Source organism: Ambystoma mexicanum, chromosome 9 (genome assembly GCF_040938575.1).
Source record: "Ambystoma mexicanum isolate Mex_15411 chromosome 9, UKY_AmexF1_1, whole genome shotgun sequence".
Taxonomy (NCBI): Eukaryota; Metazoa; Chordata; class Amphibia; order Caudata; family Ambystomatidae; genus Ambystoma; species Ambystoma mexicanum.
Window position 1 is genome coordinate 1119619250 of NC_090931.1, and position 27722 is coordinate 1119646971.

Consider the following 27722-nt stretch of genomic DNA (forward strand, 5'->3'; position numbering starts at 1 on the left):
TGAAGTGAAATTGAATCTACTTACATTTTGTAACATTTGTAACTTTCTAGACCCGGCAACACACTATCTTACAAAAGGGTGCTGGAGGGGTTACTTAGTGTCCCCTTTGTATAGTTTCTCATGTAACATTTTTATGTTACCCTTTCTATAATTAATAGCTGGTGGCAGTGGTTTACTTTTTCCTACCATTGTGTGTTTTTACCGTGGGCTGCAATTGCAGCTGCAGTAAGACACCCATGAAGTGCCCATTTTGTCAAAATGGCTGCAGTCTTCTTTTTTCGCCATTTCTTGTTGGAAAGGTCCTTCTTGAGATTTATTCTGCGCGCCAAACCAGGTTTGGTCCCTTTGTTTGTTTTGTCTTTGGTGGGCTTCATTGCTGAAACCCGCCTCTGTCTCCAGTGTGTCTGGCAGGGGCAGGAAGTGAGGAATGTGCCCGAAATTCCTTGTGCTTAGGCTCCTTGGTTACAGGAATGCACCCAAAGGTGATTGGCCAGCTGGCTGTCCAGGACAGCCACCCTCCTGTGTGATTGCCAGCTAGGCTGGGAATGAATGGGAGAAATATGCATAAAAGGCGAGGCTTTTTGCTTGGAAGGCAGAGTCGACCACTGGGCGAAGTAATCGGAAGAAGAACTTGGAAGAGACGCTTGCTGCAACTCCTGGACCGTTGGTTTGCCCGGTGAAACCCTGCTGCATTGCTGAAGCTTTGAATTCGCCTCGACTACAGAAGCCCTGCAACAGACGACTTCTCCCCGTGAGGTTGGTAGGACCAAACAACCCAAAAGTGAACTCGTCTGGACATCCTCTTGGAGCTGGCTGTACTTCCATTGCTGCTGCAGGAACCGAAGTTCCAGGGAGAGGAACACCAGATCGAGGTCATCGCTTTTAAGTCTAACCTGAGCTCCAGGAAGATCCTCCGGTCTCCCATGGAGCAGGACTGACCAAGACTGAGCTACCTCAACAGAGTGCTGGACCCCAGATGTGTGGAAGGTCCATTAAAGTATCCGAGAACCACGGTGGTGCTGTTTGCGAGAGACACTAGGAGCTGAAACCGCAAAGTGCTGCTGATCCGAAGTTTGCCCATTGCTGCTGCCAACCTTTAATTCGGATTGCAGGAGTCCCGAGACATCCTCCCTCTTGACCCCACAACTGAGGCCCAGGAACACAGGATCTGCAGACCTACGCAGTAACAGAAGCCAGCTGGAAGCGGATTTCTTCTAACCAAAGGTACTGTAAATCTAAGAGGACTTATTTCTTGTCGTGTAGCTTTGCTAGCTCTCAGTTGAGGCTTGTCTTGGTTGTCCTTGCAGAGTTGCTTTCAGCTTTGCCCCTCACAAGCCTCCCAGCTTGTGGCTCTATAGTGATTTTGTTTTCTACGAACATTTCTAAAACATTGTGCAAGACATTTTACCTACCTGCAAAAAGTGTTTCAGCTCCCCTAGACTTTTGCTCCACTAACATTGGCTCTCCTGGCTCCCTGAAAGACTCTTTGTAGCTCTGACTTTGTTCTTTGCCTTTACCCCAGGAAAGGGTTAATTTGCCTTGCATTGGAGGGTTCTAAAAAGTACTTACCTGCTTAAGAATATTTTTTAACCATTGTTTTCTCCCTCTGAAACTTTCCCTTTTGATCTCACATTCAGTATTGCTTTAAATGTGCCAGTGATAAATCAGTGTCCACAGTGTCCTGGTTATTTAAGTCACCTGAGGGTGTAGAAAGTTTGTGTGCCATCCCCAAAGGGTATCAATTGATTTAGTGAAACTGAGAGTGTGTATTTATTGAAGTATATTTTGTGTTACATGATTGTGCCCTTCTAAAGAAGACTTATTCAACTGACTGTTAAATACGTGAATAACTGTTTAATCAAGAAACCTTGAGTGTAAGAGTTATTTGAATACTTGTCACTGTGAATTCCTGTGTAGCAACCACACTGCTTACAATGGCCCTTCTTGAGATAAGCCTGGCTGCTCAGCCACACTACCAACCTGTGTAGAACAGACTTGTACCAAAGTTTGTGCTACCTATTGCCAGGAGGACAGGGCTGGTGCAGTCTCCCACAGGGTACTGCATACAATCGTGCCTAACACCACTGCTTTCCAAATATAGTGGCTTACTATAAACACACGCTTCGCCGCCTGAACTGCGAGCCCACTCCAATGCCTTACGCAAATGTCTAATCACAGCCTTTTTAAGGTCTGGTTTCAGCCATTTGTCCTGTAATACTGCAGAAAGGGGACATAATAATAGAAAATGAACCAGTATCTCGCTTAAGAGCCCACAAGAACAGCAAAGGTTTTTCAGATCATCCCCTCAACACAAACCTGTGGTCTCAGCTAGAGGCAGTGTACCAGTACAAAATCTGATGTCCAAGATCCTCATATTGGGAATTTGGATTCTATCTAGTCATTCTTCACGACCTGTGCAACGCTTAAATTACAGGTATCAAAAAATTATTTGATTTCGAACTGCTTTTTCTATTAGTTTGTTCTCCATACTCTTTCAATTCTGTGTCCTAACCTCTCTAAACTAATTAAGATCCTCATATTTTGGTTGGGCACAAAGCTCAGAGAGTTGAGTTTTTTATATATATATATATATATATATATATATATATATATATATATATATACATATATATATATTTTTTTTTTCAGAAGCCAGGATGAGCCCAGTTAGTTATTACCAGCTTTGTGGGTTTTAATGCTAGATTCCCAAATATAGATCCAACTTCCAGCTATTTTTGCATCAGGATCATGAAAGTGACAGAGGTAATCTTGAGTAAAGATTTTTAAAAAGTATTCCCATGTTGTTGAAGCATAAGAAAATTAGCATAGCGCCACATGTAACTAGTATACAGGGCTCCAGTAACAGTTCTATCCCTATAAGCCTCTAGCAGGGTACTGACAGTGTGGCTGCCAAAGTGGTGAGAAAAGTGAATTATCCCTCTAGTTATCTGTTTTAAAGTTTATCTTTTCTCCAACTGGGCCTTCCATGAACCAGTACTGGAAAATCGAAATCCCGTACAGTCGATTGTATTGACATGCTCCAGGGGAATTAGGCCTAAAACTAGCTAGAATCGCAAAGGTTTTTGTTTTCCTACTAGAATAATGCTTGTGAAAAATCTTCCCAGAGGCATCTAAAAGGGAAATGTGTCTATAATAAGCAGTGTGGCCCATATTCTGTTTTTTAAATATTGGAGCTATGTACGAGATCATCCAGGAATGAGGGATGACCCCTGTTGCTAGGATAGAATTAAACCAAGAACACAAGATAGGAACTTGGACCACTGGATCAGATTTAAATAGGTACAAAGGAATTCCATCCTGGAATGGAACATCATTATGGGTCATCACCCACCAGTATTAGTAGCAAGAGGGGTGTGAGACCCTCCTGATAAAGGTATGGATTGAAGCTAGAACAACATTTAATATTCTGTTAATATGCGGGCCCCCTACAATCATGAAACACTTTATAACCCAATTGGGCAGCCTGATTTTGGCATTGTATAATTAGTCCTCTATATTCATGATGATGTGAGATTTAAATTTGTGGAAAGGCAATACAAATTATACATAGGCCGTAGAATTGGAGAATATGTTAGCCAATATGGGTCTCTCCCAGTTTGTTGAAGAAGCTCCCCATATAAAAGGCAACATACTGGACTGGATTGCGACATACAACATCTTACTAAGTAAACCGAAGATCACACCATGACCTTGGTCTGATTACTTCTTTATTCATTTTAACATACTTTGTCCCAATAAAATAAAGCTACTACTAAAGGCTAAAACCTATATCACTTCGAGAAATACTGGGAAGGTGAAGCCAGAAAACATGCAGGAATGGCTTTTAGCACTAATAAATAATCTTCACAATATGCATAGCACTGAAAGAATAACCAATTCCTATCAAAAGTCAATGGATAATGCCATAAATGCACTGGCTCCACTTAAAACTAAACTGGTGGCACCTAAAAAAAGTAACACATGGTTCTCGCCAGAGCTGAGGACCCTTAGAAAATGTAAAAAGAGGAGTTACTATGTATGGAAACAATCCCAATCATATAGTGACAAGTTAATATATAGTAGTAATGCTGAAAAATATAAAAGGGCGGTGATACTGGATAAAAAGGATTTCCTTGAATTTAGAATTGTTAAGGATTTCAATCAGGCACACACCCGGGTCTCGTGTAGCATGTAATGCACAGATGAAATACTTATTTATTAGGTCTATAGATTCAATATTCTGATTGATATACAATTCATATCACACCCGTCTCAAAATACCCCCCAGGTCACAGTGGACCAGGAATCAGGCTGATTGGTAAAGGTAAATATTTATTTATTGAAAATTCAAGTCAACACAAATTTTAATATATATATGGGGCAGCAATCGCCTATGTGGTGACAAAACAATTCAGAAAGCAAGTAAAGCAATTGAATTCACTTATAGTAATGCAGAATAGAAAACACAGGAAAAAAAGCAGTTTTGGCTTGTGAAAAGATAGTGCCTAGGTTAAAGTTTCCTCCGGCAAAGTTCTCAATTCACAAATGAGCAATTCTGCACAGATGTAAGTAATCAGCAGGTATTTAGGAATGAAGACAGTGTACAGGGTTTGAATGCAATCCTCCCTCCCCAAACAAGAGAGAAAAGCATTTTTGGAAATGTTAGACTTTTAAATTGACATGTGAAAATGGCTTTGTGAAACAAGGAAAAGTGTGCAAAAAACACTGAACCGGTCCTAACAAACATGAGCTTCAAGATGAGCAACATAACACACTTTAAATGACTTGAAGTTAAGAAACACTTTGAATTGGAAAAGACACGTGGAAAACATTTGCAAAAATGTAAATTCTCCCCTAATTTTTGCTAATTGATTTTTAATAAATTCTGGTTGTGGAGGTAGAGTTTGTGGAGGTAGCTACAGGTCTTGGGTCTAACTGAGAGTTGAAATTAGGTCTCTAGCTATAAAATTGAAGAGGTTATGTAAGTTTCAATGAAAGGTGTTTTTGAAAAAAATAGAACAGAGAAAAGCAGAAATTTGGTTTTAAAATGACAGATTGGTTTGATTTAAACGATATTAATGAATAAGAAAAATAGAATGCCGCCCGGGAATCTCCACAGTTACGCACGACCGCTTGTAACTCTTCACATGGCGGATACTACGTTTTCTGTATGGGAATTACTTTATTTAATCCAAATCATTAATGGCATATGGTCTAATGAAACAAAGGAGAAAATCAGCACTACACTATGGATTACAAACAGGGTTGCAAGAATGGTTCTGACAATATTGGACGTTCTGAAGTTAAAGATGGGATAGGTTGAGATTGGGATAGGACAAGCAAATATACTATGGGTGACTATGATTCCTGTTTATACTTATAGTCCACTGTAAATTCAGATTGGACCGTCAAGTTCTGGTCATCACGGGTCAGGTCTACCGGCAGCAGGGTACCTCTGACAGGGTGGTCAGCTGGGCAGTTCTGGTCATTTGTACTGCACCTCATGCTGGATTAGATGGATTGGCCCTTCTGGTCACTAGACAAGGTAGATTGGCGAGTGGCGAGTTTCAGCGGGCAAGCCTTAATGGTAGCAAGCCAGACTGGATCAGAATTAATTTCCCTTACGTTTGGGATGGTTCAAAATATGGGCCTAGTTGACAAGAGTTCAGCAATTACTGAGGCCTGGGTTTTGCAAAGAAGTCTGGAATCAGCTGCAAGATGAAGAATTCTGGAACAAAGCTCTGCGCGGAAATCAGGATGAAGTCATGCATCAGTGTGTGTCTGTGTGTGGTGAAGTCCCTATATTTATCATGCCAAGTGACATCACAAAGTTTATGGTAGGGGCAGAATTTCAAACCACACCCCCATGGCTGTGATAGGTGAAAGGCACTTACCTTTTCCTGTTTGGAAGTCAGAAAGAGCTGTCATATTTCATGATGTGATTTGGGAACTCCCACATTGATTTGAACCACAATTTAACTTTCCCACAAATGCACATTCCTGTAATTATGCCCTCTAATAAAATCGGACACAACTATTACATATTTTATGGGTTAGTCCGACATCTAACTCCCATCTCAGTAAGAGCTGTCTTTGTCGTTCTGTGGAATTTCGTCAATTTTGATCATAATGGTTTGGCCTAACAATTCCTAATTCGGTACATGTCTGAGTGATTACCCCTAGCACACACACGGGTATACAATATTATATTTGCAGCATCAATACTTTTGCCACAATTCTTTTTGTTTAACTTTGGTTTCTTATGTAATACAGGGTTCACCCACGTCTTTACAGAAAGAGCATAAAATTAGATTTACAACTACTAATTTGTAGATCTGTCCTCCTTAAAGTTAAAGGTTTTCAAAACTTAATCACAAATAGGCATTTTAAACAACAAATATCTTTCAGCAGTATTTTTTCTCTCCTTTCAACAGGCACAGCTGTCACATTCCTTTGATCAGGGTGGGGTTCAGAGGGAAGTTTCCTGCGCTTCCCCTAAAGGGATCAGTGCTCAGCCTGCCATTGTCCTTGGCTGGGCCAGAGACAAAAGTCTGAGTTCATTGTTGTTAATATGCGAGAACCGCCAGCATCAATTAAGCCTTACTGTAGCAGGGGAGTGCCAACCTGAAGTGTCCTCTTTCCCAGGCTGGGCACTGTCAACTCAGAATTAAATAGTTCACTTCAAACTGGGTTTTGACTTTACGATTCACTTTAAGGTCTTTCATTTAAAACATATAAAAATGAACACAGATTATAAGGGATTTGGACATGTAAAGAATTAGGGCTTTCACAAAAAGGTGCTTTAAACAGGCGATTTTGATTTAAACCATCTTTTACATCAGCTTTTCCTCTGCAGCACCATTATTTCTGTCCTTGATTGCTGGGATTTGTTTTTCAGTTTGGAGATATGTATCCAGTCTTTTGTTTGTAGTTTCTCTCTGCACAGCTGAATTTGTTACATGATGCAATTTTTAGCTGTATCTTTCCTGTGGAAATGGAACCAAATGTTATTGAGCTGGTTTTTCATAAGATACATTTGTTAGCTGCTGTCAGTCAATGAGGCCCGGCTTCTCTGACCACCCTGGATGATCTGTAATTCTTTTACTCTCAATGATTCACTGAAAAATTCCTTTTAAAAGCTGCATTTTAAAAGGAATTTTCGCTTTTTTAGCCCAATTATGTGGCCTTGCTTCATGTTAACTGTAACAGTTAACTCCTGCAGTGAGAATTCTGTTGTCACCCCCACTTTGACTCTGTGGCAGGGGTGTGCAGCCTTTGGTGGGTGTGATCCATGTGCAGTTTTGCAGATTTTTGCGCGCACAGGGGTTAGTGCATCCTTTTTTGGCTGTTTCTTTCCCAATTTGTACAGGGGTGCAGTGTGGTCCATCGGCATGGGTAAAAATATCCCACAGAATAGAGAAAGCACAACATGACTCGAAGGAACTATTTACAATTTTGAAGGAATTGGAAAGACCCTTGGGTAACTCTTCTGAGAAATTAAAGATACTTTCATTGATGCGTTGTCCCAGGTGAGTGCTGCTGCCCACGACCCCCCTGGGCCTTGATACTCTGTTTGAATTTGTTTTTTTTAGCCCCCCCTCCCATCCCCGGCGTCCACGCTTGTTCCCTCAACCATGTTTCCGTGTTCTTTCTCCCTTCCCCTCCCGCCTCCCAGCCCGCCCACCTCCCTTGATTGACCAGATCGCTGCACTTAACTGACCTTCCCAGTGCAACCCTCTTCCCGTGCAGCCCCTGCGGCTAAGGGCCCCAAGGCAAAGGGGCAGCTCCTACAGAGGCGGCTCCCTATCGTGTCTGCAGGTGTCGGCAGGGGAAGCCAGTGGCCAGCCGTCAACCAGCAGCTACAGCCAAGGTAGGTGTGGCTGGGGTGGAGTAGAGCAATCACTCTACCATGGAAGCCCTACCACGTTGCAAACTATCCTAGCACTGTAAATATTAGCCTGCGTCACACCTTAGGGAGCTATTCAGATTGTCTTGAATCACATTTTAACTTAGTTACAGAAACACAGAAATCGCATCTGTTCTTGTTGCATTGATTCAGGTCTAGAAAGTGCCCGCTCTGACTTTGAACATTGTTCCTTTTAGCTTGACTCACATTTAGAAAGTGCCCTCTGAGTTCTGTAATCTATTCTGCCTGTCCTGCACACTTAGAACTGTTCCTATTAGCTTGATTCACATCTAGAAAGTGCCCACTGTGACTTTGCAAATTGTTATTGTTAGCTTGATTCACAACTAGAAAGTGCCCACTGAGGTAATACTGTGATTTGTATGCCGCACACTTAGAAAATTGTTCTTGTTCTACTGATTCACATCTAGATTCTTGTTCAACTGATTCACATCTAGAAAGTGCACACTGTGACTGTGCAAATTGTTATTGTTAGCTTGATTCGGTTTATAGTGATTGCATCGAAAAAAAGGGTCGACACACCAAAGCATCGAAAACAAAGCGTCTAATGCCAAAGCATCGACAGTCTATCTGTAACATGGAAAAGTGCCTTTCCATCTAAACCACTCCATCAAAAATATAAATGGACTGGTTTCAATGGAAATGCACTTTTATATGTAAAAGATTGCATTTCAATGCATTTTTTTGTAACGTTAAAGTGTTACATGGAGCTGTCCAGTGCTGAAATTTCGGCACTGGCCAGCTCCTTGTAAGTACCGCTGAGACACTACTGTAATCTATTTTGCCTGTCGCGCACATTTTAAGATGATGCCTGTTTATTGAGTAACATATAGAAAGTACCCTCTGAGATAGTTCTATAATTTATTTACTTGTCCCGCACACTTTGAAACTGGTTCCCGTTAGCCTGATTCGCTTTTAGAAGTGCCCAATTAGATAATACTGTAATTTATGTGATGCACACTTAGAAAATTGTTCTTGTTGCATTGATTCATATCTTGAAGGTGCCCACTGAGATAGTTCTTTAATCTATTCTGCCTGTCCCGCTCCCCTAGAATTGTTCCTGTTAGCCTGATTCACATTTAGAAACTGCCCTCTGAGATAGTACTGTAATCTGTTTTGCCTGTCCTACACGTTTAGTAATTTTTCCTGCTAGCTTGATTCACATCTAGAAAGTGCCCGCTGAGATAGTACTGTAATCTTTTTTGCCTGTCCTGCACACTTTGAATTGTTCCTTTTAGCTTGATTCGCACCTCAAAGGTGCTCTCTGAGATAGTTCTGTAATCTATTTTGCCTGTCCCGCACACTTAGAATTGTTCCCGTTTGCCTGATTCACATCTAGAAAGTGCCCACTGAGATAGTTCTGTAATTTATTTGCCTGTCACGCTCACTTGGAACTTGAATTGGTCTTGCTGGGTCGATTCAAAACTAGAAAGAGTAGTCTGAGATAGTACTGTGATTTACCTGCCTATGTTTTAGGCTCTGCTACTCCCTCTAGACTTCCATCCTACTGTTGCCCTCTTTAGCCCTCTCCCACTGCCCTGGTGTCCAGAATTTAGACACAGGTTGTTACTAGTACATCAATCTCTAGGTGCTTCCCTGACCACCCTACCCCCCGGATGGAGATCCCAGATCATCATATACCCCCTCTCTGACACAACCTGATCCCTAGCCTCCCTACACCATACCCCCCCGATGGCTCACCCCTCATGGCGCATGACCTAAACCCCCACACCCCAACGATCCATTCACCCCCCCCTACCCCTTTTGACCCACCCAACGTCTCTCACATAACTACCTCCACCCGTCTACTCTTCCCTCCCCAATCAACGTAACCCTCTCACCCGACACTCAAAGTGCACATGCACCTAGCCCCTCCTGTACCACGTCTCAACCACCCTGAATGTTCCTACAACTCCCACAGCCCTTCCAGGCACCCATATCCACCAAGCTCCCACTGCGAGGAACATCATGAAAACCACCTCCCCTCACAAAGTCACATGCATCCTTTTTAATGCCTGCTCCGTAGCAAGAAACAGACACAGCATCTTTGACCTCCTATCCCCTGACAAGCCCAACCTCATTTTTATCACCAAAACCTTGCTCTCCAACGACTTTGCCCGAGTAGCACACAAAGCCTTCCCCGTGGCTACTCACTTATCACCCACATAGACCCTCCAGAAGTCGCGGAGTAGCAGTCCTCTTCAATTCTCTTTTCTCCATCCCACTCATCAAATCCCAGACATGCATTGTCTCCTGTGAATCATTTCTAGTAAAACTATCGCTACCACCGACTTTCACCCACAGCTTCCTACTCATCTACAGACCCCCTGTATACGACAGACATTTTGCCAACAACCACTTTGACTCAATAGCCACCATTCAAGTTAATCACCCTTCTCTTACACTCCTGGGAGACTTAAGTATCTGGTTCAATATTCCAACAACCCCATGACTCATCCTCTGGCTCCTTGATCCATCGCTCGTGTCTTGGGCCCCTAGGGGACTTCCAGGCCATAGCTATGGTTCTTTTTGGGAGGATGCAGGATAGGTCCACCAGCTTGTTTACATGCTTGTATTTGGTCGATCTGGGGTGTGCCCCAAGTAGGGATTCTTTCGGGTCCCATTTGTATCTAGTGATGCCCGCGGTTGTGCAGGTCAGCTGAACTGTGGACCAGAGATTCATTGCCTTTGTGCAGGTCCAGAACATGTGGAGCAGATCAGCCGTATCATTGCCACACCATGGGCAGTTTGGTGATGCTTTTTTGTTGAAGCTTTCCACCCGCTTTGGGGCCATGTACGTTCTGTACAAGACGTTCATTTGTATTTGTCTGAATCTGGCGTTCCTGGACACCTCTTTGGGGTAGAGAAGTATCCTTTCCCATTCTTTGTCAGTGTTACACCCAGGTCAGTTTCCCATCTTTCTTTCAGTACAGTGCTCTTGGGGTTGGGTTTGTCCATCAGTCGGCCGTAGAGTCGGGACACCGGTTTCCAGCCATCTGCTAGCTTGTGCATTTCTTGCAGCAAGGGGTCTGGTGTGGGTTCCTCTGGCCAGTTGCTCCATTTTCTCTTTGCAATCTGTTTGATTCTGTGGTACCATAGGAATTGGCCGCTGGTTAGTCGTTCTACCGTCTGCATTGATTCGAAATCTCTGAATTTGCCATCTTCAAACATGTCCCCCCACATGTAGATCCCAGCTCCCTCCCAGCGTCTCGCCACCCTGAGGTCTGTGATAGTCTTGCATACATCCACCAGGATAGGGGTGTCGGGCGAATACGGATGGGTCAATCGCTGGACGGAGCAGGTTCTGGTCCAGATCTGTCTGCCCAGTTTTGTGATCATGGGGACGTCCTGTGTCTGCCTCAGTGGGTTCCAGAGTGTCTCCTTGGGGAATAGGTCGGAGGTTATTTGTCTTGGTAGTTCTAGTTCGCTGCACGGCTCGTCCTGGAGCCACCACATCGCGTGGCTAAGCTGTGCGGCTAGGTAGTACATTTGAAAATCAGGGAGTTGAACTCCACCCTCTTTGTGACGCAGCTTGAGAACTGTTAGGGACAGCTTGTGTCTGGATGGGCCCCATAGGAAGTCTCTGATTTGTGTCTCCAGTCTCCTGAAGAAGGGTGGGCGAATGTAGTGGCAGATGTTCGTGAAGAAGTACAAGAAGCGTGGGAGGATTATCATTTTTGCAATGGCTACTCTACCCATTATTGCGAGTGGCAGTGTCGACCAGAATTTTATGGACCTGCAAAGTCCTTTCATTGTGATTTCGGTGTTGTGGTCGTGTGTAAGTTCCGGGGTGTGATAAATATTAATTCCTAGGTATCGGAATGTCTTAGGTTGCCATTTTATCCCCACTTCTGGTACGTCGGATCCCTCCAAGTCTCTAAGTCGGGCTAGTGGGAATGCACAAGATTTTGCTCTGCTGAACCTGATCCCTGAATAGAATGCGTAGTTATCGAGGACGGCCAGTATGACCTGTGCGTTCACGTGTGGGTCTTTCACATACAAGAGTACGTCGTCCGCGTACAGGGATATTATAGAGTATTGGTTGCCCAGTTTGATGCCGGCATCGAAGAGCTGCTTTCTAAACTAGATAGCGATCGGTTCCAGTCCCAAGATGTATAGTATCGGTGACAATGGGCATCCCTGCCTGGTGCCCCGCTGTATCGCCCAGGCTTCTGAAATCATTCTTCCCGTTTTCACTCTTGCCATGGGCGAGTTGTAGAGAACCTTGATCCATCTCCAAACCCCCTCAACACCTCAATCAGCCACTCCCAGTATATGGAGTCAAAAGCCTTGATGGCATCGAGTGAGAACACTGCGAGATCTTCTTCACTTGTGTGGGTTTCTGCTGTGATGTGTTGCAGTCTTCTCAAGTTAGCCGTGGTGTTTCGTCCCGGACAAAGCCGTTTTGGTCTTCGTGAATTATGGTCCCCACCACCTTCGCGAGTCTCTTGGCTAGGATACTGGTCAGGATCTTGCTGTTATAGTTGAGCATCGCTAATGGACGGTATGAGCCGCAGTCCGTGGGTGGTTTGTTTGGCTTGAGCATGGGGACTATGATTGTCTCCTTCATGGTGTTGGGGAGAATTCCATTCTCGTACGCCTCCATGTAGACCTCGTGTAGTATTGGGGTGATAGTGGCTTCGTAAGCTTTGTAAAACTCAGGTGGAAGACCGTCACTGCCGGGGGTCTTGCAGGTGGGCAGAGACCTGATTGCTTCGGTGACATCTTCCGTGGTGATCTCCGCTTCCAATGCCTCTCTGTGTTCCTCTGAGAGCTTCGGGAGTCCAATCTCTTCCAGGGTGGCCTTGATGTCTTCTCTGGGTATTTGATTGCCATGGGAGTATAGTTTGGAGTAAAATTCTGCGAAAGCGTTGTTAATATCCTGTTGTGACTTATGCGTCGTGCCGCCTTCGACCCTGATCTCTGTTGGGAGGTGTCTTGGCTGTTCGCGTTTGCACAGCCATGCCAGTAATCTGCCTGGTTTGTCAGCTTCCTTGTGGGCCATGGCTGTGTGCACTGCAAAGTCGAATTTGGCCAGCCTGTACCAGGCTGCGTGGCTTTCATTACGGATCTCTTGCAGTGTCGCTTCTGTCTCCGGGGAGGCGACGGAGTATGTCTCAAGGAGCGTTATCTCAGCTTCCTGCTCCTCTAGCGCTGCTGTCAGGTGCTTCCGGATGCCTCCTGCCCCTGATATCGCTTCTCCACGCGTTACTACCTTCATAGCCTCCCACAGCGTGCTCCAGCTCGATACAGATCCTTCGTTGTTGTCTATGTAGTCCTCTAGTTTGGTGCCAAGATGTTCCCTAAATTCATGATCGGTGAGAGCCGCGGCGGGCATTCTCCATGTTGGGATCGGTGGTCTGGGTCCCCTCAATTTCTACTGCATGAGTAGCGGTGAGTGATCAGATATGGATCTACCTAGATATGCAGTTGCATCCGCCATTGAGATTTGGTCTCTGTCGATGAACGAGTAGTCGATCCTCGTGTGGATCTTGTGCGGAGCCGAGTAGAATGAGTAGTTTCTCTGTGGGGTGCTGCTCTCTCCAGATGTCTACCAAATGGAGGTGTTCTAGCGTATCGTTGAGTGCTTGGGTGGCCGCGTTGCTGGGCTGTTGTGGGGGTGCAGATCTGTCCATGGTTCCTTTACTGACGCAGTTAAAGTCACCTCCCCATATAAAGGTTCCTTCCCTATGGTGTGCCATTTTGGCGCATAGTGCTCTGAGGTGTGAGGGTATTCCATGGTGTGGAAAATAGGAGTTCACTAGGCATACCGCGGTGTGCTCTATGGTTCCGCACATTATTAGGTATCTGCCTTCTTTATCGACCTCTGTGCCCACAAGTTGAAATGGTACTTCTGGGTTCACCCGTGTGAAGACCCCTCTAGCGTATTTAGAGTAGGGTGCTCCCTTCCCGGTGCCTCCCCATCGTTCCGCCAGCTTGGTTGACGACTCTTCCGACAGGTGGGTCTCTTGGAGCATTGCAATTGAGATCTTATTTCTGCGGAGATAGGACTGGATCCTATTCCTTCTTAGGTACGAGCCCATCCCTCGTACATTCCACGTCATCACTTTCAGGTGTGTTGCCATTGGGGTGGAGTGGTGTGTCCTTTGTATCTACCCTCTTTGATGTTTCTCAGTGGCTGCTGTTTTCCTTCATTGGTTCCCCGGTCTCGGGTCTTAGTGTTGACCTCATTCGGGGTCTGTGGTGCCCCTTCTCTCTGCCACCTTGATTGCGGTAGTGTGAAGACTGTGTAACTAATGTAACATTTAACAAAACTGTAACTGGTGCGCCCAGCGACTGCATCCTTCTTGCGGTGCTCGGGTGCTCTCGCGCCGTCAGGACCCATCCGGGCATTGGGCTCGAGCGGGGTTGGTCTGGCAACTGGCCTGACCTGGTCTGTTTGTGGGGGTTGAGTCCTGTGCCTGGTGTGGGGCCAAGCGAGGTCCGCATCTATTTAGCCATCGATAGTGTGTGTTACTTTCTTGGTTGCTTGGGGTTGCGGAGCGGCTTTGCTCATGTTTCTTGTGTGCTGCAGGCCAGTTTTTCTCAATCGTCCTTGGGGTGGGTTTCTCCTCCTTCGGCAAGGTTGTTGTCCTCCATCCACATATTGGCAGCTGCCGGGGACTCTAGGAAGATCGCGCGGCCCTTGTAGAGGACCTTAAGCCTTGATAGATAGAGCAGCATGTATTTTAGGTTTAATTGCCTTGACCGGCACAAATGAGTTTCTCTCCCTCTGCACCTTTGGGGTGTAGTCTGGGTAAATAGTTATTTTGGCATTGCCGCGTTCAATGGGGCCCCCCTCCCTGGAGTACCTTAGGATGGTTTCTCGATCTTGGAAATTGAGTATTTTTGCGATCATCGGGCGAGGATGTGAACCCGGGGGGGAGGGGTCTTTTCTGAAGGGATCTGTGTGCTCTTTCTACTGCGAATCCTTGTGTGAGTTTTCCCACTCCTATCTCCTGTTGTAGCAGGGATTCAATGTACGCTGTTGGGTTAGGACCCTCGTCGCCCTCCGGGACACCCAATAGTCTGATGTTACCTCGTCTGGCCTGTCCCTCGGCCTCCTCGGCTCTCGCCTCGAGAGTGGCGAGTTTCCTCTCGAGGTCCACAACTTTAGCTTTCAGTTCGACGGTGTCTTCGGCCGTTTCCTTTATGGTTGCTTCAGAGTTAGTCACTCTTTCTGTTAAGTTCCTGGCATCTTGACGCACCAGCTGGATGTCGGATGGAAACTCATCTATTTTCGAGTCTATGTGTGCACAGTGACGCTTTGGCTTCCAGCACTTGGGATTGATTCTCGGTGGAGTCGGCTCCTTTTGCTTGTGTAGGATCAGGAGTGGCGGGGTGCGAGATGGTTGAGTCTTTCGCTTTGGCGCTGACATAGGTGTCCATTGTAATGGGTTTAGTTTTGTTTCTGGAGCCCATGCTGAGGTCTTGTTACTGCAGCGCAGAGCTTCTCTAGAGGGGGTTTTATTTATTTTTCTTTCCCGCCCCGGCTGCTGGACTTGTTAGAGGGTCTCAGGGTCTGGTGAATGTGTCGGGGTTGATCCACTGCTCTGTTTGGGAACGTTGGGGCGGATTGCTAGCCACACAATGATTCAAGTGCTCCCCTTGGCATCGCAGGTTGGTTCAGAGAATGTTCGAGCCAAGGGGACTTGTGTCTATTGTGCTCGCGCGGGACCAGTGTACGCTTTCCCTTGGTGGGATCTGGTGGGGGGCACCACAAGCTCGCGTTTGTGGTGCTGGCAACTCTCCCTCCTCACACGGCCGCCGGCAGGGTGTTGTCGGGCGGCCGCCAACCGTTGGGGTCGAAGCAGCCCAGTGGTCGCCGGCGCCTCCGGGGGGGGTTCCCGTTCTCCTCCGTCTGTCTCCTAATGTGCAAATGTAGTGGCGGAGATGGCCGGCCGCTGCTTCTCGGATCGTTGCAGCGTCATACGGTGGCTGCCATCTTGGGTACAGGCAGATGCGGGGGGTAGGGGAGTACGGGCAGGTTTGCGAGCGTTTCGCTGCTCCGATTCTTCTGCCGACCCACCGCCCCGCATAGAGGTTCGGTTCCCACACCTTCGTAGTGGCTTGCAGCTTCAAAAGAGTGTCTGCTTCTAACGAAAATAGGATCGTGATGCGGCGTCTCGGCCGGAGCTCAGCGCCTCAGCCTCTATCCACCATTAGCTCCAGGACACGCCCCCCGGGTTGGGGCACTTGGAGATATTTGTTGATCTCATTGTAGGTTCTAATCAGTTGGTCTTACAGAATCCCAATATGATTTGTAGAAGTCCAGAAAAGGTAGCCATATCATGTCTATATTCTTACGAGATTCTTGGACTGCTGCTGTTAGGCTCTCCATTTCAGAAATGGCGTATGCTTTGGTCAGCCATTCTCTCTTTGTGGGGAGGGAAGCTGACTTCCATTTGACGGTGAGACACACCCTTGCCGCCGAGAGTAGATATCGTGGCATGTGTGAGAGTGATGCATAAGAATCTTCCTCGTCCGATTCAACCCCAAACAGGCCCAAAACAGGTGTGAGCTCCCTGGGCATCCCATCTATGGCCTGAATCCACCCCAGAACCTCCTTCCAATACATTTGCACATCACGGCATTCCCAACAGTGGTGCCAATAATCGCACCTCTCGCTACACCCTCTCCAACAGTGGGGGCATACACCAAGAAACATTTTTGACAGTCTCAAGGGAGTGTAGTGCCATCTGACCAGGAGGAGCGCGTTGTGCATTTTGTATTGTATAGGAATAGATGATGACCAAACCGCTCTATGTATTGCTTTCCAAACCTCTGGTTTGTCTTCCAGTCCCAGTTCCACCTCCCACCTGATCTCGATTGATGGGTGTTCAAGGTGACCCCTATTGAGCAAAGACTTATACATTTGCGCAATCCGGCCCCTGGTTGTCTGGGGAGCACTAAGTATCTGTTCAAATGGGGTGAGAGGGCACTTTAATAAGTTGCCCCAGCGGGAATCGTTCAGGACACTCCTTAACTGGAGGAATTGCATATGGCAGACTTTGACGCCTTACAGAGCTTCCTTTAAATCCTCTAAGGGGATAAAACTACCCTTCCACATCTGCCCCGCTCTTACAAGCCCCGCCTCATGCCAGGGTTGGAAAGTGTGAACTTCACTTATCAGATTTTGAATAGGGGGGCACCAGATGCAATTGAGAGGGGAGGGCCACGTCGTAACTCTCCGCATGACTCGAGATGGGTGCCACAGGGACCACAGCACCTTTAAGACTGGGTGCTCTCTAATTCGTCCCATCATTATAGATAAGGTGACCCACAACCATTCCTGCAGTGTGACTGGGGAAAAATGTCATTTTCTATTGCCACCCACTGTTTCTCTGAGTTTTCCCAAAGGTGGTCCGGTAATACTCGGAGCTGGGATGCCCTGTAATATTCCTCCAAGTCCGGGTATCCCATACCCCCCTGCTCCTTTGGTTGAATCAGAGTGGAGTATGGGGTTCTAGGCTTTTTACCGGCCCATAGGTTCTTTAGTAAAGTGTGCTTTACTTCTGCCAGGAACAGTTTAGGGATGGTTATTGGGAGTGAATGGAACAGAAACAAGAAGCGTGGCAGTACATTCATTTTTATAGAGGTAAAGCATGCTTCCCAAGATAAAGGTAATTTAGACCATCTATTGACATCATCTTGGATGTTTTTGCATAGGGGGTGCGTAATTCGCTTCAAAGAGGTCTGGAAGGGAGACCGTAATGTTTACCCCCAGGTATCTGACTGAGCGGGATTGTATCTGAAATCCCCAATCTGCCTGTAATTGCTTTAGCGGTTCTATGTTTGGTTTTAAAGAGACCGCAATGGTTTTTTGAAGGTTTGCCCGGAAGCCTGAGAGGGAGCCATAGCGCATTATTTCCTGGAACAGTGCAGGGTTGGATTCTAGTGGCTGGGTGAGGTAAAGCAAAATATCATCAGCGTACATGGCGAATTTATATTCTTTGCCTCCCCAGGGAATGCTGTGAATTAGAGGATTAGATCGAATAGCTTGTGCAAAGGGTTCTATTGTAACGCTCACCTGATTCCCGCAGAGGCGCCGGTCTTGACTGGGTGAATGCCGTATCTTCAAAGGTGATGTGTAACACACGGTTGGCTCTTTGGGCTGGACCTCTGTGCACTGTATGTCTGACTCGAAGAGTAAGATGTCTGCAGATAGAAAATATGGGATTAATGAACTGGGGTTATTGGGTGCCTCTCTCCTCTTCCCTTTCTCTTCTCCTGTAGAACCCCAAAGGTTAACGCCCTCATCTTAGGTAAATGAACGCCGAGCTCTCCATCTGCCTCGGGGCAGGGTGCCGTAACCAATTTCTTCACTGGATAAGGGTGCAGGCCTCTTGACCTCAGAGGACTGCTGTCCGTCGTTAACTGCACGAACGGTAAGTTCTGGGCACTTCAAATGTCTTAAAAGTCTTTTGTAATGATATCTCTTGTTTTGCAGGGTTCCGGCAATGGTGGATGGCGGGCTGATGAGAGTTGAGGATCGAACCCGCGTGAGGAATAGAAGCGCCTGGAAGCACGTAAGTAAGCGCTTGTAGCCTGCTTCACGATGCGCACTAACTGTCCCTTTTATCTTGCAGGTACAAGTTGGGAGCTTTAGAGAAGCTGAAGGGTGCTGGAATACCCACTGGATTCGGCGTGGGAAGGAGTAATGGCACGTGAGTAATAAAGTTGCCCAATGTCTTTAAACGCACCTTCTTTTGTCTTTCAGATGCGGGATGCAGCGCCGAAGGCCTCCGGAGCGTGTGAAGAGCTGGTAAGCTTTTGTCTTTCATATGCCGGAATGCAGTGCGAAGACCTCCGGAGCATGCGAAGAGTAGGTAAGCCTTTGTCTTTCAGGTGCCGGAATGCAGCGCGAGGCGTTGGTGACAGCCGATGGACCAGGTAAGAGATGCGCTGCCACTGAAGACCGTAGTGCTAACCTGTTCTTTCTTTGTCTTTACAGGTGCTGCTGAAGACTGGATTCCAGGATGGTAAGCCTTTGTTCCCTTAGGCCCAGGATCAGAAGCAGAAGACACGATGAGCGTTCTGCTGCAGAGAATGCAGAATAACGCAAAGCAAGATTCATCCATCGGGTGTGGTTTAAATAGCCTCCTGTAGTGCTTAGGTGTCTCCTTCCACAGCCACGCCTAGGTAAGAAAAGAGTTCCTGCTTTCCAGAAGAGTTCCAGTGTTCTGAACCTAGGGAGTGGCTCCTGCCCCACCCAACAGGAAAAGTAGTCCCAAACAGAAGAGGATCAGGGGTTCAGCTGGCAGGTAAGTAAGCAGCATGGTCTGCTGCAGGTAAGTCCACCCAAGCATTATGAGCCCCGCGCTTCCAGCGCTGGGACTGGGCATCTTTATGAGCCTGGTGCCACTGGCGCCAGGACAGGGTCCAAAAGGTCCCAATTGGGACTGGCTGGCACTCGGAACTGGGGTTATGGGTCTGCTTCCAAGGGAGTCAGGCAAGTCCTGACCTTTTGGATGCAGAGATCATGACAGCACCCCCCCCCAAGGCCCCTCCCAAACCGGGCTTCTCTGGGGGTTTGGGCTTGTTAGGAAATGTTCGATGAAATCTTTTGATTAGACGAGGCGCGTGGACATATTCTGCAGGTTCCCAGGATCTTTCTTGGGGACCGTAGCCTTTCCAGTCAATCAGGTAAAATAGTTTAGATTTGGAGATCTTGGAATCCAGGATGCTTTTGACTTCAAACTCGAGTTCTCCATCAACTAGAATAGGTTTTGGAGATGTAGTTAGTCGGGTTTGAGGTTGCACGGGTTTTAATAGAGAGACGTGGAAGACCGGATGTATCTTCATGTGAGGGGGCAAGTCCAACTTGACCGCTACTGGATTTACTATGGTAGTGATGGAATAGGGACCAAGGTATCTTGGGTTGAATGTGCGTGGTCCTTTTAGAGGTAGATATTTGGTGGATAACCAGACTTGATCTCCTACTTGATATTGGGGGGCTTCCTTCCGATGTTGGTCTGATCCTTTCTTGTATTGTTCTTTAGCCCTTTGAATGTGAGAAACGGCTTCCTTAAAGGCTTGGGTGATTGTAGAATGCAGGTGGTCTACTGCTGGTGTTCCAAGAGTTTGGAGTGGATCCAACTCCGAGGGTGACTACCATATAAAAGAAAAAACGGGGTCTTCCCAGTTCCCGAGTGGACAGAGTTATTGTAGGCATATTCGGCTATCCAAAGGATATCTTTCCAAGTTTTTTCAGTTTGTTGTAGCATGCAGCGCAAATACTGTTCCAGAGTTTGATTGGTCCTCTCGGTTTGTCCGTCGGTTTGAGGGTGGTGGCTGGTCGAAAGTCTCACATCAATTTGAGCCGACCGACAGCAACTTCGCCAAAAATGAGAAATAAATTGACTATCTCGATCCGAAATTAGAACTGAAGGAAAACCATGCAGTCGGACGATGTTTTCGAGAAATTCTCGGGCCAGAGTTGCTGCTGTTGGTAAGCCTTTGAGTGGAATGAAATGCACCATCTTGGAGAATAGGTCCACGATTACTAGGATCGTATTGTATCCGGAGCATGGAGGTAGATCGGTGATGAAGTCCATAGAAAGCGTATGCCAAGGGCGAGGCGGGATGTCAATAGGGCGTAAGAGGCCGGCTGGTTTTTCCTTTTGACTCTTGTTTTGGGCGCATACTCCACAGGACATTATAAAGTCTCTGATATCTTTTTTCCAAGACGGCCACCAGAAGAAGCGCTTGATCTTTTCCGAGGTCTTGGTCATACCGGGATGTCCTTCCATTAAAGAATCGTGATAACAAGAGATTACCTTTTTCTGTAAATCTGTGCTGGGCAGGTATAACAGTTCTTGGAAATATAATAGGTTGTCCTTCACCGTAAAGTCCTTTCCCTGCAGATGCCAATTCTGTATGTCTGCTGGAGTTACCAGTAGCCTGGCTTTATCCTTAACTTCCTCTATGGATTGTGTGGCGATTACACCTAGAATTCTTTGTTCGGGAATGATAGGTACAAGTTTAGGATAGATCAAATGTTCTTCCACTCCCATCCGAGAAAGGGCATCAGCTTTACCGTTTTTTGTACCAGGTCGATAGGTAATTATGAAGTCAAACTCGGCAAAGAATAGTGCCCAACGGAGTTGCCTAGAGGATTGAGCTTTTGCGGTTTTCAAATATTGCAGGTTTCGCTGATCTGTAATCACAGTAACGGTGTGTCGGGCCCCCAGAAGATAATGCTGCCAAGCCTTAAAGGCGGACTTGATAGCTAGAAGTTCCTTATCAGTAATAGTGTAATTGATTTCAGGAGGCGAGAATTTGCGGGACCAAAATGCCACGGGATGCAACTGATTGGTTACTGGGTCCTTTTGTGATAGAACTGCCCCCATGGCAAGGCTCGAAGCATCAGTTTCAACGATGTAGAGGAGTTCTGGGCGAGGATGTTTTAAGATCGGTGCAGAGATAAATCTAGTCTTCAAATCCTGGAAAGCTTGTTCCGCCTCGGTAGACCATTCAAAACGTTTGTTTTTCTTTAACAAGGCGGTGATGGGCTGGACTATTCGAGAGAATTCGGGGATAAACCTGCGGTAAAAGTTAGCGAAGCCTAACATGCTTTGAACACCTTTTACGGAGGATGGCGATGACCATTTGAGAATTGCATCGACCTTCTTTGAATCCATACGCACTCCGCTAGGTGATAATATGAATCCCAAGAATTCAACTTCAGTCACGTTGAAAACACATTTTTCCAATTTAGCGAAAAGTTTGTGTTGCCGCAATCTCTCGAGGACCATTTTCACGTGTTTCCGATGTTCAGTTTCCGATGAAGAATAAACGAGGATGTCGTCAATGTAAACAACAACACACACATCTATGAGCTCTCTGAGGACATCGTTCATAAAATATTGAAAGGCGGCCGGGGCATTGCAAAGTCCAAAGGGCATGACCTGATATTCAAATAGCCCATACTTGGTGCGGAAGGCCGTCTTCCATTCATCGCCCTCTTTTACTCGTACCAAGTGGTAGGCTCCTCTAAGATCCAGCTTTGTATATATGCATGCTTTTCTGACTTGGTCCAGGAGTTCAGGGATCAAAGGTAACGGATATCTATTCTTAACGGTGATCTGGTTCAGGGCGCGATAATCTATACAAGTTCTAAGGTCCCCTTCTTTTTTTGGAACGAAGAACAAAGCTGAGGAAGCAGGGGACTTGGAAGGACGAATAAACCCATTCGCTAGGTATTGATCCAGGTATTGTCGGAGGTGAAGATTCTCAGGCTCGGTGAGGGCATAAATTCTACTACAAGGAGGAGTAGATCCAGGTATCAGGTCTATCTGGCAGTCATAAGACCTATGAGAAGGTAGAGAGTTAGCCTGATCCTTCCAGAAAACATCTTGGAATTCTAGGTATTCAGGAGGTAACTGGGGAGCCTCCGAGGAAATTGCTGCCAGTGCAACACCAGGTCGAGGGTGACAAGTAGAGACACATTCTGGAAACTGAACCGTTCTTGCTCGCCAATCGATCTGAGGATTGTGCTTCTCTAACCAAGGAATTCCTAGAATAATCTGGAACTGAGGGGCCTTGATCACATCGAAAACGATCTTCTCATGGTGTCCATCTTGACTTACTAGCGTCACTTCTTGGGTGGTATGCGTTACTGGTCCGGAGGCTATCTCCGTACCATCCACCGTAGTAATGACGTCCTTTACAGCCTTTGGACAAAGGGTCAGATTCATCCTCAAAACCATTTCATGATCCACATAATTGCCGATGGCACCGCTGTCGACGTAAGCTTCAATCGCATGTAATCGATCCGGATGTTCAGGGCTAATGAGGACCATAGGTATCACGAAATGCGAGGTCACGGAACTGGTTTTAACGCTCGGCAAGAGGACCTCTATTCTTGTCGGGCGAGGTCGTTTCCCTGCTCAGAGTTTGTGACCCTGGTAACTGCAGCTCCTACTGCCTTCTTGGCTGGTTTCACCGGACAGTCTCGAAGAAAGTGCCCTGAGTTTCCGCAATAGAGGCATATTTGCAGCTGTTTTCTCCTTTCCCGCTCATTTTGTGTTAGTGGTCCTTTCAGGCCCCCTATTTGCATGGGTTCCCCGGAGTCTACTCCTTTGGTAGGAGTTGGTGGTTTGGAAAATACTCGAGCATCAAACTTGGAACGATAGGCCTTCCTGTTCTGCAGTCTGTGGTCAATTTGAACGACTAAGTCAATATAGTCCGAACAGTCTTGCGGGGGATTCACTACTTGGGCTAACACATCTTTGAGCTCTCCACGTAGACCTCTATAAAACAGCGTAATCCTTTTGTCCTCAGGCCATCGAGTTTCCACTATCAGTCTGTTGAAAGACGCAATATAAGCCAAAAGGTCTTGATTACCCTGTCGCAATGAAAGGAGCTCATTGTCCAAGGCCTGCCCCTGTGAATGTCTTGCAAACAGTTTTTCCATACTGAGCTGAAAAGCTTGAAAATCATGGAGAAACGGATCATCTTGATTAACTAGAGGGATCGACCAGTCTGCCGCATTGCCACTAAGGTACGAAAGCTACCTTAGCTTGATCAGTTGGAAAGGCTGCTGGCCGGCATAACAAGTGCAACCGGCACTGATTAATAAATACTGCAAACCTCTTTGGGTCACCAGAAAATCGTTCGGGTGGAGCCAGAGGTACATTCCCAGGTAGATTGATCTGCACTGGGTTCGTAGAGGATGTTGAAGGAAGAATTGCCCCTGATGCGGGTAATGGAGTTTGTCCGGCTTGTGACTGTAGCAATTGTCTAGCAAGATCGTCTGTTCGCTCCTTGGAAATAATCAGTTCCCTTCTTAGAGCATTCGTTTCCTGACGGGCTGCATGCACTTCTGCTCTTAGTTCCCCAAGTAACTGGGCTAGCTGGTCGGTATCCGAGGTTTCCATAGCGCCTGGGTGGGAGTTTTGCGGTAGGCTTTGCGTTCTGTAACGCTCACCTGATTCCCGCAGAGGCGCCGGTCTTGACTGGGTGAATGCCGTATCTTCAAAGGTGATGTGTAACACACGGTTGGCTCTTTGGGCTGGACCTCTGTGCACTGTATGTCTGACTCGAAGAGTAAGATGTCTGCAGATAGAAAATATGGGATTAATGAACTGGGGTTATTGGGTGCCTCTATCCTCTTCCCTTTCTCTTCTCCTGTAGAACCCCAAAGGTTAATGTCCCTCATCTTAGGTAAATGAACGCCGAGCTCTCCATCTGCCTCGGGGCAGGGTGCCGTAACCAGTTTCTTCACTGGATAAGGGTGCAGGCCTCTTGACCTCAGAGGACTGCTGTCCGTAATTAACTGCACGAACGTTAAGTTCTGGGCACTTCAAATGTCTTAAAAGTCTTTTGTAATGATATCTCTTGTTTTGCAGGGTTCCGGCGATGGCGGATGGCGGGCTGATGAGAGTTGAGGATCGAACCCGCGTGAGGAATAGAAGCGCCTGGAAGCACGTAAGTAAGCGCTTGTAGCCTGCTTCACGATGCGCACTAACTGTCCCTTTTATCTTGCAGGTACAAGTTGGGAGCTTTAGAGAAGCTGAAGGGTGCTGGAATACCCACTGGATTCGGCGTGGGAAGGAGTAATGGCACGTGAGTAATAAAGTTGCCCAATGTCTTTAAACGCACCTTCTTTTGTCTTTCAGATGCGGGATGCAGCGCCGAAGGCCTCCGGAGCGCTGGTAAGCTTTTGTCTTTCAGATGCCGGAATGCAGTGCGAAGACCTCCGGAGCATGCGAAGAGTAGGTAAGCCTTTGTCTTTCAGATGCCGGAATGCAGCGCGAGGCGTTGGTGACAGCCGATGGACCAGGTAAGAGATGCGCTGCCACTGAAGACCGTAGTGCTAACCTGTTCTTTCTTTGTCTTTACAGGTGCTGCTGAAGACTGGATTCCAGGATGGTAAGCCTTTGTTCCCTTAGGCCCAGGATCAGAAGCAGAAGACACGATGAGCGTTCTGCTGCAGAGAATGAAGAATAACGCAAAGCAAGATTCATCCATCGGGTGTGGTTTAAATAGCCTCCTGTAGTGCTTAGGTGTCTCCTTCCACAGCCACGCCTAGGTAAGAAAAGAGTTCCTGCTTTCCAGAAGAGATCCAGTGTTCTGAACCTAGGGAGTGGCTCCTGCCCCACCCAACAGGAAAAGTAGTCCCAAACAGAAGAGGATCAGGGGTTCAACTGGCAGGTAAGTAAGCAGCATGGTCTGCTGCAGGTATGTCCACCCAAGCATTATGAGCCCGGCGCTTCCAGCGCTGGGACTGGGCATCTTTATGAGCCTGGTGCCACTGGCGCCAGGACAGGGTCCAAAAGGTCCCAATTGGGACTGGCTGGCACTCGGAACCGGGGTTATGGGTCTGCTTCCAAGGGAGTCGGGCAAGTCCTGATCTTTTGGAAGCAGAGATCATGACATCTATGACTAAAGCATATATTGGGGGGAGAGCGGGCAGCCCTGTCTCGTGCCACGTGTAAGTGCAAAAGGTCTTGATGAAGTGCCATTGACAGAGACCTTGGCCTGGGCTTTGTGATACAATGCTCCTGCTCCCTGAATCCACTCCGTTCCCAGCCCGATCACTTCAATACCGCTCGTAGAAAAGGCCACTCAACCCGGTTGAACGCCTTTTTAGTGTCGACTGATAGAAGGATGGGGCTCTCTCCGGCTTCCCGTAGAGTAGCCATGAGGTCTAAGATTTTCCTAATGTTGTCCGCCCCATGGCTTCCTTTTACCTATCCCACCTGGTTGGTATGGCCCTGTTGGGGGAGAACTATTGCCAGGCGGGTGGCTAGGATACTGGGATAGATCTTTGCATCTACATTGATGAGGGAGATTGGGCAGTATGATGCACAATCAAGGGGGTCCTTGCCCTCTTTAGGGATAACAATGATTATGGATTCGGTGAATGATTTGGGGGCCTGTCCCGACTCTAAGATAGAGTTGAAAAGTTTGGTAAGGAAGGGGGTGAAGGAGTTTCAGTTTGATTTATAAAAGGCCGGCGTATACCCGTCTTCTCCTGTTGCCGATCCCGCCTTCTCCTGTTGCCGATCCCGCCTTCAAATTGGAAATAGCGCTTTGCACTTCTAAGGAGGCTATCGGGGCGTTTAACATGTCTAGATGTTCATTAATTGTAGGTGGGCGGGGGAGGGCGGCTAGGTATGTTTCAAATGCAGAGGGCGCACCTTCACCTTCGGCAGTATATAACTTTGCGTAGAATCTTGAGAAGCGGTTTACAATTTCTTGCGGATTAGTGATGGGGGTGCCTTGCTCATCCTTGATTTTATACACTGCTCTATTTGCTCTTTGTTAACGCAGTCGGTTTGCAAGCATCGTCTGGGCTTTGTCCCCTTTCTCAAAAGATTTCTGTTTAAGATACTTGAGTTGCGTTAGTGCTTTAGCATTCCATATATCCCTTAACTCTGCCCTAAATCCCTTAATTTGACTCATTGTGTCCTCTTTGTGGATGGGGTGGCTTCTAAGGCTAATTTTCATGCGGGAGATGTCTGTCCTTAGTCTCCCTTCCCTGAGTAGTCTAAGTCTTTTTTTGGCAGCTCCCTCAGCTATTAGGATACCTCTTATTGTGGCCTTTCCAGCCTCCGACACCGTGTTCAATGACATCCCGTCAATATCATTCATCTCAAAGTAATTTGTAATCGCTTCAGAGAGCATCTCCTTGAATACTGAGTCTCTGCATAGCAAGTCGTTACAGACCCATCTTCGCTCTGCCTTGGGTAAGGGACCCAGGTCAAGATCTAAATGTACACAGATCATGGTCAGTCCAAGCCACCACTTCTATCCTAGAACCCACACGTCGCTTTCATGTTCGGCCCCTAAGAGAAGGTAGTCTATCCTCAAAGGTTTGGTGTGGGGGGGTAGAAAAAAGTAAACACTTTTTCCTCCGGGCGAGCTGTGCACCATGTGTCTATTAAGTGGTGCTCTTTCAGCCGACTTAGAAATCTGTTCCCCTGTAAGGTGCTCGGTGGGTGGGTGTCTGGCCTTACCGGATACCAGTCCTGTTCCGCTACTACATTGAAATCCCCCCACAGACCAGCGTGCCCTCTCTCCAACCCTCCAAGAAATCGAACAGTAGTTCAAAGAAGCCGGATTATCCCTGATTGGGGGCGTATTCAGAGCAGAGTGTAATAGTGCGTGTCCTCAAGCATCCTTTAAGCACTATGTATCTGTCATGATTCCTGCCCCTCATGTCCCCAGCCCTCCAAGATGTCAGGCTGGAGCTAGGCTATGATCACCTACTTGGCCCTCAAGGGCCTCTCCATCCTTCCAAAGACCCACTTGGAGTAAGACTTGGCACTTGTGGCACCAGACTCACTCACTCCCATAGGATAACATTGGGGATTGGACTTGTACTGCATTGATAAGGACAAGATTGATGCCCCCACATATTTCGGTTCCCAGAACTGCTTGTGCAGTCTAGTCTTTTGGGTGTGGTTCAGCCCAGAGACACCTGAGATACCCAGAGACTATTTAAGCCACGCACAAGCTGAGAAACATGCTTTGTGTTTTCTGCACCTGCAGCGTGACACTCACCGTGTTCGGATCGGTCTCCAGTAGGCCTGCATCTTTCTTCTGCGCTCAGCTCCTGCAAGAACCAGAACACCGTTAGGAACAGCCTTACTTTGCGGCACTTGCCTATCATTCATCGCTCCTTCTGTTCTGCGGGCATCTTCGGCGGTGTCATTCCCATCCCGGCACGCCGCTTCCTAAGGAAAAGGGAAAAGAACAGAAAAAAAGGCATTAGTAAGCATTCAGCAAATCTTTGCTTATTTTTAAAGACTGTACGAGTTTCAAACGCTTACCTGAATCCCAGCCGCTC

The 27722-nt window shown here is 46.9% G+C and overlaps 1 protein-coding gene across 3 annotated transcripts in view; it reads left to right on the plus strand.

Moving 5' to 3' along the window:
- Window positions 1-27722, plus strand: part of NMI (N-myc and STAT interactor) — a 471986-nt gene that overhangs the window by 405167 nt on the left and 39097 nt on the right. The gene's annotated exons all lie outside the window — the stretch shown is intronic.